Genomic DNA, 12,338 nt, shown 5'->3' with positions numbered 1-12,338 from the left:
TACGGAAACAAGATAACTATTAAGGACTCTTTCCTTGATTGCTAGGACTCTTAACATGGAAATCTAAATATTAAATTGGAAATTATTCTATTACGGAAATCTGGCCGTTAGGCCCACTAATGGACTGGCCGAGAGGCCCACTCGCCAGATGGTCTCCATCATACTCCCCCGCTGCGGAACAACTTGCCCTCAAGTTGATATCTTCATATAGTGGACCATCCGGAAAAAACGGGTAAATATCGGCCACATTGAAGGTGTGGGAAATGTTGAAATCTTGAAGAAGATCGATAACAAACGCATTGTCGTTGATCTTATGTAGGATCTTGAAAGGACCAAACTTCTTAAACGCTCCCGCCGAAGTACGTTGCTTTGAAATATAGACCATGACCGAGTCACCCACCTCACGCTCCCGCCGAAGTACGTTGCTTTGAAATATAGACCATGACCTCACCCACCTCGAAAGTGCGATGGATACGATGGCGATCGGCTGAATCTTTGTAATTAGAGTTAGCGAGAGAAATATTATGGCGAACCTCCTCGTGCAGCCGAAGAATACGAGACGCCAATGATTCAGCCGTGGAGTCGAAATTGTCAATAGTGGGGAGAGGGACGAGGTCCAGAACATGCCTCAGCCGTGAAGTGTAAACCACGTCAAAAGGAGCCTTCTTCGTGGTACGGTTGACCGTACTATTGTAAACGAACTCAGCGTGTGGAAGTGTCGTTTCCCAATGAATACCCTTATCCTTAATGATGCAACGAAGTAAATTCCCAAGCGAACGGTTGACGACCTCGGTTTGCCCATCTGTTTGTGGGTGGCAAGTGCTACTAAATTTGAGTTTAGTGTTGAGTCGCTTCCATAAGAAGCCAAAAAAAGTGGCTCTGAAATTTCATGTCTCGATCGGATACAATACTCTTCGGCAAACCATGTAAACGAAATATTTTCCAAAAGAATAAATTGGCAATATTAGACGTGTTGTCTGTTTTCTTACACGCGAGAAAGTGAGCCATTTTACTAAACCTATCCACCACTACTAAAATTGAGTCCCATCCTTTATTTGACCGTGGGAGACCGAGAACGAAATCCATGGACAAGTCCTCCCAAATAGTAGCTGGAGTTGGTAACGGGGTATAAAGTCCCGAATTGGCGTTTTGCCTTTACTTGTCTGACATGTATAACATCGTTCTACTATCCGGGTTAAGTTAATAGTCAGAGAAAGAACAAGTGAAGTATTTGTTTCTAGCACAAGAGACAAGAAACAATGTCGGGTGGTGGAAATACGCATTGGTGTTACAGATGCAGGTCTCCTGTTCGACTCCGAAGCAGCGACACAGTTTGCCCAAGATGCGATAGTGGTTTCATACAAGAACTCAATGAGATGGAAGGTGTTGTTGCCCCATTAGAATTTGTTGGGCTAGATTCTGATGATGAACGAGACCAAAGGTTTGGGTTAATGGAAGCATTCTCAGCTTTTATGAGACAGCGGTTATCAGGTAGAAACCGAGAGTTTGACATCCGAGGGAGGTCAGGCATGGTTGGTACTGGATCCCAGTTCGGATGTCTGAAAATGGAATCCAACTTCTGCTTAATGGAGGTCCTGGAGTTGGACTAAGACGAGCTAGTGTTGACGATTACTTTCTAGGTCCTGGACCAAGAAGCATCTTCGAGTTGATACCCTCTGTCCTGTTTGTACAGATAAGTTTGAACTGGGATCCGAAGCCATGCAGATGCCATGTAAGCACATATATCATTCTGATTGTATCATCTCATGGCTGATTCAGCACAACTCATGTCCTGTCTGTCGCCACGAACTGCCACCTCAGGGATCCACTACTTCTCATAGAAGTGAGAATCCAAGTCGAATTACTAGGAGCACTAGTTCTGCCAATAGTACCAGTAGGAGACATAATAGCAGTTCGGAGAGCCAAGGGAGACGTAATCCACTCTCGTTCCTCTGGCCATTTCGCTCGTCAAATTCAAATTTAAACTCAAACCCAAACTCCAACACGCACTCAAGCTCAAATTCGTATTCAACCTCACAGTCTCATTCGAACTCAAGTTACAGTGAATCAGGTGGGAATGGCTCATCAACTATTTACGAAGAGGATCCTTACCATCAAATGAGTTATTCTGGATGGCCATTTGATTAAATAAAGTCACCGTATTTAGAGCCTCGTGGCATTTTCCATCTATTTGTACTCTGCTGTCATAAAAAACTCGTTTAAATCTCCAATATTGTCTAAGAATCTTTGTTATTGGAGTTTATGTGGTCTATTGCGTCGTTGTCTGGCAGATTGCAACAGCTTTGTGTGCAAGGTGAATATAAGGTGTCTTTTGTACCCATCTTCTTTTTATATCTAAATTTTTTGCTTCATCATCTAGTTTGCTCATGCCCATGGGAATCACGAATCAATCTATGAAAAGTATTTCGATGTTTGTGTTGGTTGGTAGTCGTGAATAGTTTTTTCTTCACTCGTGTATTATATTGCAATTTTGTGCTCACAACCTCTTCAAACTTCAAATAGAAGCAGCAAAGAAAAGGTTAACAACGAGTATGGTCTTGCATCGAGCAGAGCCCCTCAGGTATTTGTCTAACTTCCTCTAACGTCTCTATTGCTCTAACGCCAAGTAGCTGGGATAAGCCCTTAGCTTGTGGATCAGATAGGGATCTGGAGTAATACGAGAAAAATCCCATGCCAAACCATTAGTTGTTATGAAACTTCGAGTAATTAATATATGAACTATTAAGAGTCCGTTAGAACTCAGCCAAGTTACTCGACCCAGATCTTGGACATCAAATATTGAGACCAAGGTGTATAGTCTATAGACCACCTTTTCTTTTTCTTTTTTTCTTTTTTTTTTGTTGAACTTTAGACCACCTTTTCTTAAATGGTAAAATTCGAACTATTATCTCTACTATTTCTTTTTTAATATGAATATCGGTTGCATGTCTTAGTCTTAATATACACAGTATTGAATTTAGTACTCTCACAAAAACAAAACAAAAAAACTAATAAAGGTATGAATAATCTGCATAGAATTATTCAAAAGAATTCTAGTAACCAACGGATAGGAATACATGACATAATAATTGAGATGAAAGGTAATAAATCTATTCAAGTAAAACCTTGATCGGATGTACTTGTTGAATGAATATAATATTACAACGATCTAACCCGATCCGAATTAAATGGAAAATTTAAATAAGAGGGAGGAGGCATATGCCCATCTTGAAAATGTATTTAAATCCGTTGACTTTATCTCGTTATGTTGAAAAAATTGGAAAATCACCTATCCTGATTTTTCTTTATATGGTTTGTGGAATTGTTTCTGTTTATGGTCTAGCCTTTCAATTATTATAATATTTGCATTCTAGTTGAATGAAAGTTATGAAATGGCATGAAAACCTATGTCATTTGTTATATAGATGTTCTTGTTAATATACGAATATTGAAATATTAATTTAAAAGGAATGTTTAAGTAGGTATGATGACTAGGATGTCTTCAAATCTAGAGAATGGGTTTGCGGATATCTTTCTTTCTCACGCTACATAGGAAGCACATTGACTTGTCACTTTCTGGTCGGAGAAGGTTTTTTTCTTGCACATTATCTTTTTCCTGGGACTGCGGTATCATTTTTTATATTTAGGTTAAAATTACCAAAAATTTTGTGTCGCACGGCCACCAAAATGGAATTGAACAGAGTGTAGTTCTGTGATTATTTTGGTAAAGTCATTGTTCACTTCAACACGAGTAGTCGATTTCAACCAAAATCGTAAAAAACCGGCGAAACTGTTAATGTTGCAGAGGGATTTCATTTTTTCTTGCAGTGTTAACAAAATGTCATAAAAGCTCTTACATTTGTGACTAAACACAACATCTTATCTCTGATTTTTCTTTTCTTCACTTGTCATGTATTAGAAAGAGATTGTTATGTGGCGCGTGCCTCTTTTTCCTTATTACTTGTAATTCTTTTCCAAAATCTTTTTCAGCTATGCTTTTAATCCTAGCTCTTATAATTAGTTGAATAGTTTCGTATAATGTTTGGTTATTGTTATATGCCGTAACCTCTTAGAATGTCAAGACACATAGTTTATCAAACAGTGTTCTGCTATGCAGTGCTAAGGTCTCAGCTTCTTATTTGGCATATTCAAATTGCAGACTTAACAATATTTGGCTGTTAATAATGGATGGAAAGCTTGATGAAGAACTTAAGAACCATTGAAACTGTAATTGATGCATAATAATAATTTGTTTTATGATGTAGTAACTGATAAATTGAGTCATGCCATGCCAAAATATGATTATTGAAGTCACTGTTGACGTCCTTAACGATGTGGTTGATTTCATGACAAGGATTTTTTTCTCTGACAGAGAAATTTCGCAATGGATATTATCCTGCATAAGGTCTACAAGAAGATAAAAAAAAAATATTTTCAACTTCCGAGGTTGAGAAAGTAGGAAAAGCTACGGATCCTCCAAAGGCTGCTCATTCGATTGATGCGTTTGAACTTAAGGAGCAAACAGTTTTAAAACTGCGTAAAGCTTTACAAGCAGGTGCAGAAGCTGCATTTAATGAAGATGGATGGCATGGTAACTTGTATTCCCGATTGAGATTATACTGTGTTCTTGTTCATGTAGGTGGGTTGAAACCAAATCAAGAGGAGGTAGGTTCCTTTTACCAATTAACAATTTCTGCTTCATAATATAAGTCTAAGGTACATTAGGGTGGACTCCCAGTGATGATGCAGGACCACTAGGAGTGCTGCATGGTTCTTGTGATCCAGTTATGGAAAAGGTATCCAAGACTTTGTTGGAGTTATATTTAGGGTAATTTTAGGTAAGCAGTAAGCTATCTATTAGGATGATCAAGACCTTGTTTGGAAAGTTACCGTGGATGTTATTCTGTTATATTTATAGTTATTAACTATCTAGGTGGGGATAAACTTGCACAGGCTAGAGAATTAGGTATATTTAGGTTTTTAGGTTAGATTTCATGTACATTTGCCTTTGGGACTCTGCAGATGTTAATTTTAACTGCCCCTTCAGGATAGTTTAGAAGTCCATTTAAGCAGTAATATGTCCCATCTGATGTGTCTGGTTCACTTTTCTATCAATGAAAATTACCTTGATAAATCATTTCTCTTCCTGTTCATTTATTGATTTTCATATGAAAATTACTTCACGATGTGTAGAAATAAATACGGAAGTTTTTGGAAAAAGCATGAGTTGTGACATAGTAGTATAGTCTCAAGTTTCCTACAAGTGCCACACAACGTGTTCACTGGCGGCTCACTTTCTGGCGCACCTCCATGATGGAATCCTGATCTCGCCTCCTTCATGTGCACCATGCTAGAATTATTCGTGCATTTATTTTTAAGTCATTTGCCCATCAGATTCACTCATTTTTATGTTACTCATTTTATCATTACTTCTAGGTGGTATTTTGGCTCCGTCTTCTGTGCATAACTGATTCGCTAGGGGGTGACGCAAAGCATCCTGGCAGAAATGTCCATATCACTAAACACATATTCGAGCTGGGAATATCTTTTCTTTTACTTATTCCAGGGTTCCGTGATAGTTCATTGACAGAAAATATGTGTCGAGAGTGTCTTCTAGGACCTGTCATATACGGTCTTCCGCCTTTCGAGCAAGGAATTGAAATAGCTCTTTGGCTTGTTGTTCAACTCTTGTTGCAGTGTAATGATAAAGTCTCCGAGGTACAGTATATACCATTCTTCGAAATTAAATTTAGTCTGGGCTGTTAATATTGGGTGTAGGATCCACTGGTGGACTAAAGCTTGATTACAGATTTGGTATATCAATGGTCCGAAATTTATATAGAGTTTGCTATTCCTACTTGTAGTTTCTCCAAATTAAATGGAACGTTAACTACTTAGCTGGAAACTTCTTTTCTTGCCGTATTGGACACTCTAGTACCCGAATCATCATATCTAACGCCTGGATACTTCAGTCACATAAGTAGGTAGAGTGTGAGATACTGAGATTTTGTATGAACATTTCTCTAAAGTAAAAATAATAAAAAAAAAATCTTGAATGTGATTATTATTTCGACTATCTTTTCCGGCACCTGGATGAAATGATATTTGTTCAAAACTAAATTTAAATGTTCAGATATATGGAGTCTTTGACAGGACTATGCTGTTTATTTTCAAATTAAGCTTTGTTTAATTAGACTCTGCACATGATTTGATCCAAAAAGTTTCTAAATTCACTTCATTTCTGTTTCAGTGGGCTGGCCTAGCAATGCCCCTTTTTCCAGAACTTCTACTTGTTCCAGATTTAGTTCAAAGCTTGGAGGAGTCAGAAGGAGATTATTTTGCTAATAAGGGCAAGTATTATCAGTTTGAAGAACATATCAGTATGCTGGATGAAGATCTCCAGGAACAGAACATAGCAAACGAAGAAGTCAATAATATCGAACACGATTTTTCTGTTGATTCTGTTCACGAGGTCCTTAGAAATGCTTCAGTAAATGCTGATCCTGCTTTGAAGCTCCTTAAAACAATAAGTGGACAAAATAGTTCTGATAAAGACAAAGTTGAGTTGCAAATAGCTATTGTAGATGACATGGTTCCTCTGCTTCTTTATAATTCTTGTTCCTTCCCCTTTACAAGAAGCATTTTGTGTGTGGTGGTATAGTTTGGACAAAGCTTCAACTCAAGTTCTTATTCCTCTTTTCTGCGTCTGTATAAAGAATTCCAATATGGATATCGATGAAAGAAGCCTATCTTCCATCTGTGATGCCAAGTCATTATCTAATCCGGGTTTGTACCAAGAACTTGTTGAACAACCTCTTTCTGTCCTTACATGCAGAATGTAAGTATATGGTACACCACTTATATCGGTCTTCTTAGACATTCTGGGGGAGCTTTTAGCTAGAAACAGACAGATGTGCATTTCTGCTTCGTCCAATGATGGCGACATGAAGAAAGACGAAATCGTGAGAGCGGTTGATACCCGTGATAGGTGTGTTTCTATTTTCGTCTTATAAAAGTAACGTAGACGGATGAAATGCTACTCCTTTTTGTACATTTTCGAAAAACCCCATATTGGTTGTGGTGGTCTTGTGGACATGGCATGTAGTCAGTTCACAAGTGGGGAGAAAGCCTCACCTCTTGCGCTAACTTTTGGGGTGAGAGAGGCCTAAATCACCCAACACTGCTATCGGAGCCCACAAGAAACACGTTTAGGCTAATAGTATATCGAAGTTAAAGTCGATATGTAAGGGACAGATTGTTGCTGGGATAACGCCACATTGTTCTGAGATTTAGCCAGTCCATAATTGTGGGGGAAGCCTCACCTCTTGAACGAGCTTTTATGGTGGAGGAGGCCACCATAAAAGAAATCTAAACCATTTGGGGGGATGCCAATGATTTTCTTGTTTCCTTCATTTGGTTTTGTTTTGCAGTGCTGTGTGTCAGATTCTTCTTGAGAACTGGTTGAGAATGCCATCTCTTGGTGTCACTACAGCGTCTGTTGTAAAGGCTGGATCTGTAATCTGTTCCTTTATTTCATCATTGTTTTATTTAAGACCATCTGTCTTTCGAGTTGTTCATTTCCAGGTAAATGTAGCACTCTATACTGTTTCGGGCTTTATGCTGTTTTCTGAATCGTTATCTACTTCTGTTTATCTGGATTATCTTCTTCTTTGCTTATCCTTTATTATGTTTCTATTATAGGGTTATGATATGAAGTTGATACCAGCTATAGTCAAAGGTGTAACCTTGACAAGTCACTTTATCGGATCCCCCGAAGATTCTCTGAAGTTTTTAGAGTTACCAATGCTTCCATTCGTGGTCGTTCTTATTTCAAACATAATCAGGAAATATCCAAGTCATTCTCGCAGTTTACCTGCAGCTCACAAGGTATTTTACCTTTTGAATACTCATCTGGTAGCATCAATGGGTAGTGAAACTTGTTGATTTCGGTTCATTATCTGATTCGACTTCTTTCATTGTCAAAACTTAGGTTGTAACGCACTTGAGAAGTATTGCTTCAGAGTCGTTTACTAATTTCTCTATAGAGGTTCTAGAGGCCGTAGCAAGGTTCGCTATTACTTTCCCATCTTTAGAATCCGAGGTGAGAGAGTTTCTAAAAGGCTGCTCTGAAGCAACAAATTCGAGCAAATCTAACGTAGCTCAAATACAAGATTCATAACATTTCAATTCTTCAATCACTGAATGAATAGAGTGTGAAAGAATAAATACCTTTGTACGTATAACTCGAATTGAGTCGAGTTATAGAGGAGATGATCGGGTGAAAACCGAGAGGGATGAGATAGCTCAAGTAACTCTCGGTTGAACCCGAGGAAGAAGATAAGTGACTCTCGGTTATAGCCGAGGTTGGAAGCACAAACCTCTCGGGTATGACCGAGAGTTTGGTGATGATCCTTCTCGGTTATAACCGAGTATTAGGAAGGGAGATTCTCGGTCAGACCAAGAGATGTTGATGATGGTGAAGAGTGAAACCGAGAGATGATGATAATGGTGAAGAGTTGATCGTGAGAGTTGATAGAGAGACAGAGCTAGGTAAAAACCTTGTTTATTAACACTTACAACTTGATATTTTACATTATGCATGGAACTCTTTATATAGTTTTACATTGGAGAAGTTTTAGAAATATAAAACTCTCTAAACTCTTATCTAATACAACAATCCTAATAGCACTAGGACTCCTAATAATACTAGGAATCCTTTTCCTAACTATAGACTAATCCACTCGGTTTAGCCGAGTGGAGTAGACTTCTAACACTCCCCCTCAAGTTAGAGCGGGAATGGAAGTAACGCCTAACTTGCCAATAATGTTCTTGAACGGTTCTGCCCCAAGTGGCTTTGTGAAGATATCCGCTAACTGATTATCTGAACTGGTGAAGCGTGTGGCAATGACGTTGTCTTTGATCTTTTCACGAACGATGTGGCAATCTATCTCAATGTGTTTGGTACGTTCGTGGAAGACGGGGTTGTCAGCAATGTGGAGAGCAGCCCGATTATCACAGTAAACTGTCATCGGGTCAGAGTGATCAATTCCAAAGTCAAGTAACAAATACTTGAGCCATTGTAATTCACATGTAAGAATGGCTAAAGCTCGATATTCTGCTTCTGCCGAAGATTTGGCAACTGTAGGTTGTTTCTTTGATTTCCAGGAAAGAGGACTGGATCCAATCATTGTAAAATATCCTGTAGTTGATCTACGGGTTGAAGGACAACCAGCCCAATCTGAATCACAGTATCCTGTAATGTGGAGAGAGCTGTTTGCGGATAAGAAGACTCCTTTATCAAGTGTTCCTTTCAAGTATCGTAGTACGCGATGAGCAGCGTCTAGGTGTACTTGACTGGGTGTTTGCATGAATTGACTGAGGTTATTTACTGCAAAAGTTATGTCCGGTCTTGTGACCGTTAGATAAAGTAGTCGACCAATGAGACGACGGTAAATTGACGGATCGGCCAATGGTATCCCGTCGGTTGGAGAGAGTCGGAGTTTTTGTTCCATAGGGAACTCCGAAGGACGTGCAGCGGTTAGTCCAGAATCTTTTAGAATGTCAAGTGCATATTTTCGTTGACATAGAAATATGCCTTGAGAAGAGCGAGATACTTCAATTCCGAGGAAGTATTGTAGGCGGCCCAAATCTTTTAAGGAGAATGCCTTGTTAAGAAATATTTTCAACTGTGAAATAGCATGATCATTATTTCCCGTGATAATTATGTCGTCTACGTAGACGAGGACATAGATTTGAGTGGAGTGAGATCTAAAAGTAAAAAGAGAATAGTCACTTTTAGACTGAGAAAAGCCCCGTTCGATGAGAACGGAGGAAAATTTTGAGAACCATTGTCGAGAGGCCTGTTTGAGGCCATAGAGAGATTTATGGAGACGACATACTTTAGACTCCCCCTGGGATGAAAAACCGGGGGGTAATTTCATGTAAACTTCTTCATGAAGGTCGCCTTGAAGAAAGGCGTTATTGACATCCAATTGATGGAGAGTCCACCCTTTAATGGCGGCGAGAGAGAGAAGGACACGAACAGTAACTAGTTTAGCGACTGGAGCAAAAGTGTCATTGTAATCTAATCCTTCGATTTGTGTGTAGCCTTTGGCTACCAATCGTGCTTTATAGCGTTCAATGGAGCCATCGGACTTGAATTTGATTTTGTATACCCATTTACAACCGATGGGTTTCTTGCCAGGTGGTAGACTTGTAATTGTCCAAGTATTATTTTCTTCTAAGGCCGAAATTTCTTTGGCCATGGCTTCTTTCCAATGAGAGGATTTCATTGCCTGAGTGAAAGAGGTAGGTTCGGTTGTCGTTAAAACCGAAGAGAGAAATTGTTGATGAGAAGTGGAAAACGAGTTGATTGAGAAGTAATTTTCAAGTGGATACTTGATTAAACTCGTGTTGGAACATACATAGTCCGCAAGGTGAGCTGGTGGCCGGCGATCCCTTTTGGGTCGACCGGAGTTCTCGTCGGCCGAATCTGAAGCGGGAGCGACGGTCGGTGATGGAGACGACGAGGAGGCGTCGGAAGGCACCGATGATGAAGGCGCTCCCGGATCAGGGAGCTCTTCGGTGGACTCTGCAGGCACCCCCGAAGGAGGGGTGGTCTGTAGAGAACCCGAAGGAGAACTAGCAGGGGTGTCTGTAGGCACCCCTGTTTCGTCATCCTGTCCAGATTCGACAGGAACAGCAGCTTCGTCCGAGCTGCTGTTCGTCGTCTGGACAGTGTCCTTAGGGACGTTGACCGGAAAGTCGAAAGTTCCATTGTCATCAATGGACAGGTGTGGCGTCGGGTAATGAGAGGACGGTGCTACCGGAGGAGAAGATGACATCGGAAACCGAGTCTCTATAAATGTTACATCTCGTGAAATAAAAATTCGTTTTGTCGAGATGTCGTAAATACGATATCCTTTCTGTCCATTAGGATAACCAAGAAATATACCGGCGGAAGAGCGGGCATCCATCTTTGTTTTGACCAAAGGAATTCGGGCAAAACAAAGGCAACCAAACACACGAAGGTGGGAAAGATTTGGAGGAGATCCAAGTATGATTTCATGAGGAGACTTACCTTTTAGGTTCGGTGTTGGTAATTTGTTTATCAAATAAACGGCCGTTAACACACATTCTCCCCAAAAAAGGAGAGGAAGATTCGCTTGAAGGCGTATGGAACGGGCCACTTCAAGAATGTGGCGGTGTTTTCGTTCAACCACCCCGTTTTGTTGAGGTGTGTAAGTACAACTACGTTGGTGTACGATTCCTTTATCAATGAACCAATTTTGTAAATATGTATTCATGAATTCGGATCCATTGTCCGATCTTAAGGTTTTGATTTTGCAATTGAATTGCGTGGAGACATAATCAAAAAAACTAGTGATGAATTTGCTAGCATTGGATTTGGAATCCATAAGAAAAATCCAAGTACAACGTGAAAAATCGTCGACGAGGGTTAAAAAATATCTACATCCGGAGGTGGATGGGACCGGAAAAGGTCCCCATACATCCGCATGGACCAACTCAAATATATGAGAGGAAGAAGAAGTACTAAGTGGAAAGGGTAGCCTAGTTTGTTTAGAAAGTGGACAAACATCGCACGGTACTTTATTAGATAAAAACTTAAAATTCAAACATGGAAGTTTAGAATTAAAAAATTGAAAAAGACTAAAAGATGGGTGTCCCAAACGGGAATGCCATAAAAGAAAAGACTCTTGACTAGAACTATCTAAACTTGAAACCGAAAGGATGGGACGCTCCGTGCGAAGGAAGTAAAGATCATCAAGAAGACTACCATGCCCAATCTCCGTCCTCGTTGTTCGGTCCTGAAAAACACACAAATTGCGGTCAAATAGGACGGTACAACGAAGTGATTTAGATATTTGAGAAATAGATAAGAGATTAAATTGAAAAGATGGAATATGAAGCACATCTTGTAAATAAAATTTATTTGTGAAATAAATTGTACCAATATGATCAACCTTGATTCGGGAACCATCCGGTAATCGAACATAGAAATCCGGTGGTGCAAGGGAATAAGAAGAAAATCGAGAAAGATTTGAACAAATATGCTTAGCGGCTCCCGAATCAATGACCCATGGAGGATGATAAGAGGAAGAATACGTACCCGTTAAGTTGACAAGAGGATCCTTGTTGGTGCCATTAGAATTAGTAGATGTGGGCTGTTGAGATCGTTCCAAGAGAGCAAGGACGTTTTGGTATTGTTCATTGGTTAAAGAAGTTGCTGTAGGCACCCCCATACTTTGATCTAAAACCGAGTTGGCCCTAGGGTCTTCTCGAGTGCGATTTCGATTGCGTTGACCATAATTGGGTGG

General features: G+C 39.8%; 2 pseudogenes across 1 annotated transcript; both read left to right on the top strand.

Moving 5' to 3' along the window:
- Positions 1-1,211: 1,211 nt before the first annotated feature.
- LOC147539802 (putative E3 ubiquitin-protein ligase RHC1A pseudogene) lies at positions 1,212-2,195 on the top strand (annotated as a pseudogene).
- A 2,103-nt stretch (positions 2,196-4,298) lies between these two features.
- Positions 4,299-8,206, top strand: LOC147539801 (uncharacterized; annotated as a pseudogene). The gene is made up of 6 exons (XR_015225903.1): positions 4,299-4,665; positions 5,437-5,761; positions 6,195-6,988; positions 7,431-7,584; positions 7,702-7,887; positions 7,991-8,206. The product of XR_015225903.1 is annotated as an uncharacterized LOC147539801 (transcript).
- The last annotated feature ends 4,132 nt before the right edge of the window (positions 8,207-12,338 follow it).

The sequence above is a fragment of the Eschscholzia californica genome, unplaced genomic scaffold (genome assembly GCF_041429995.1).
Source record: "Eschscholzia californica isolate CP2 unplaced genomic scaffold, dmEscCali1.0.p SCAF_5, whole genome shotgun sequence".
Classification (NCBI taxonomy): Eukaryota; Viridiplantae; Streptophyta; class Magnoliopsida; order Ranunculales; family Papaveraceae; genus Eschscholzia; species Eschscholzia californica.
This window is presented reverse-complemented; position numbering and strand designations above follow the sequence as displayed.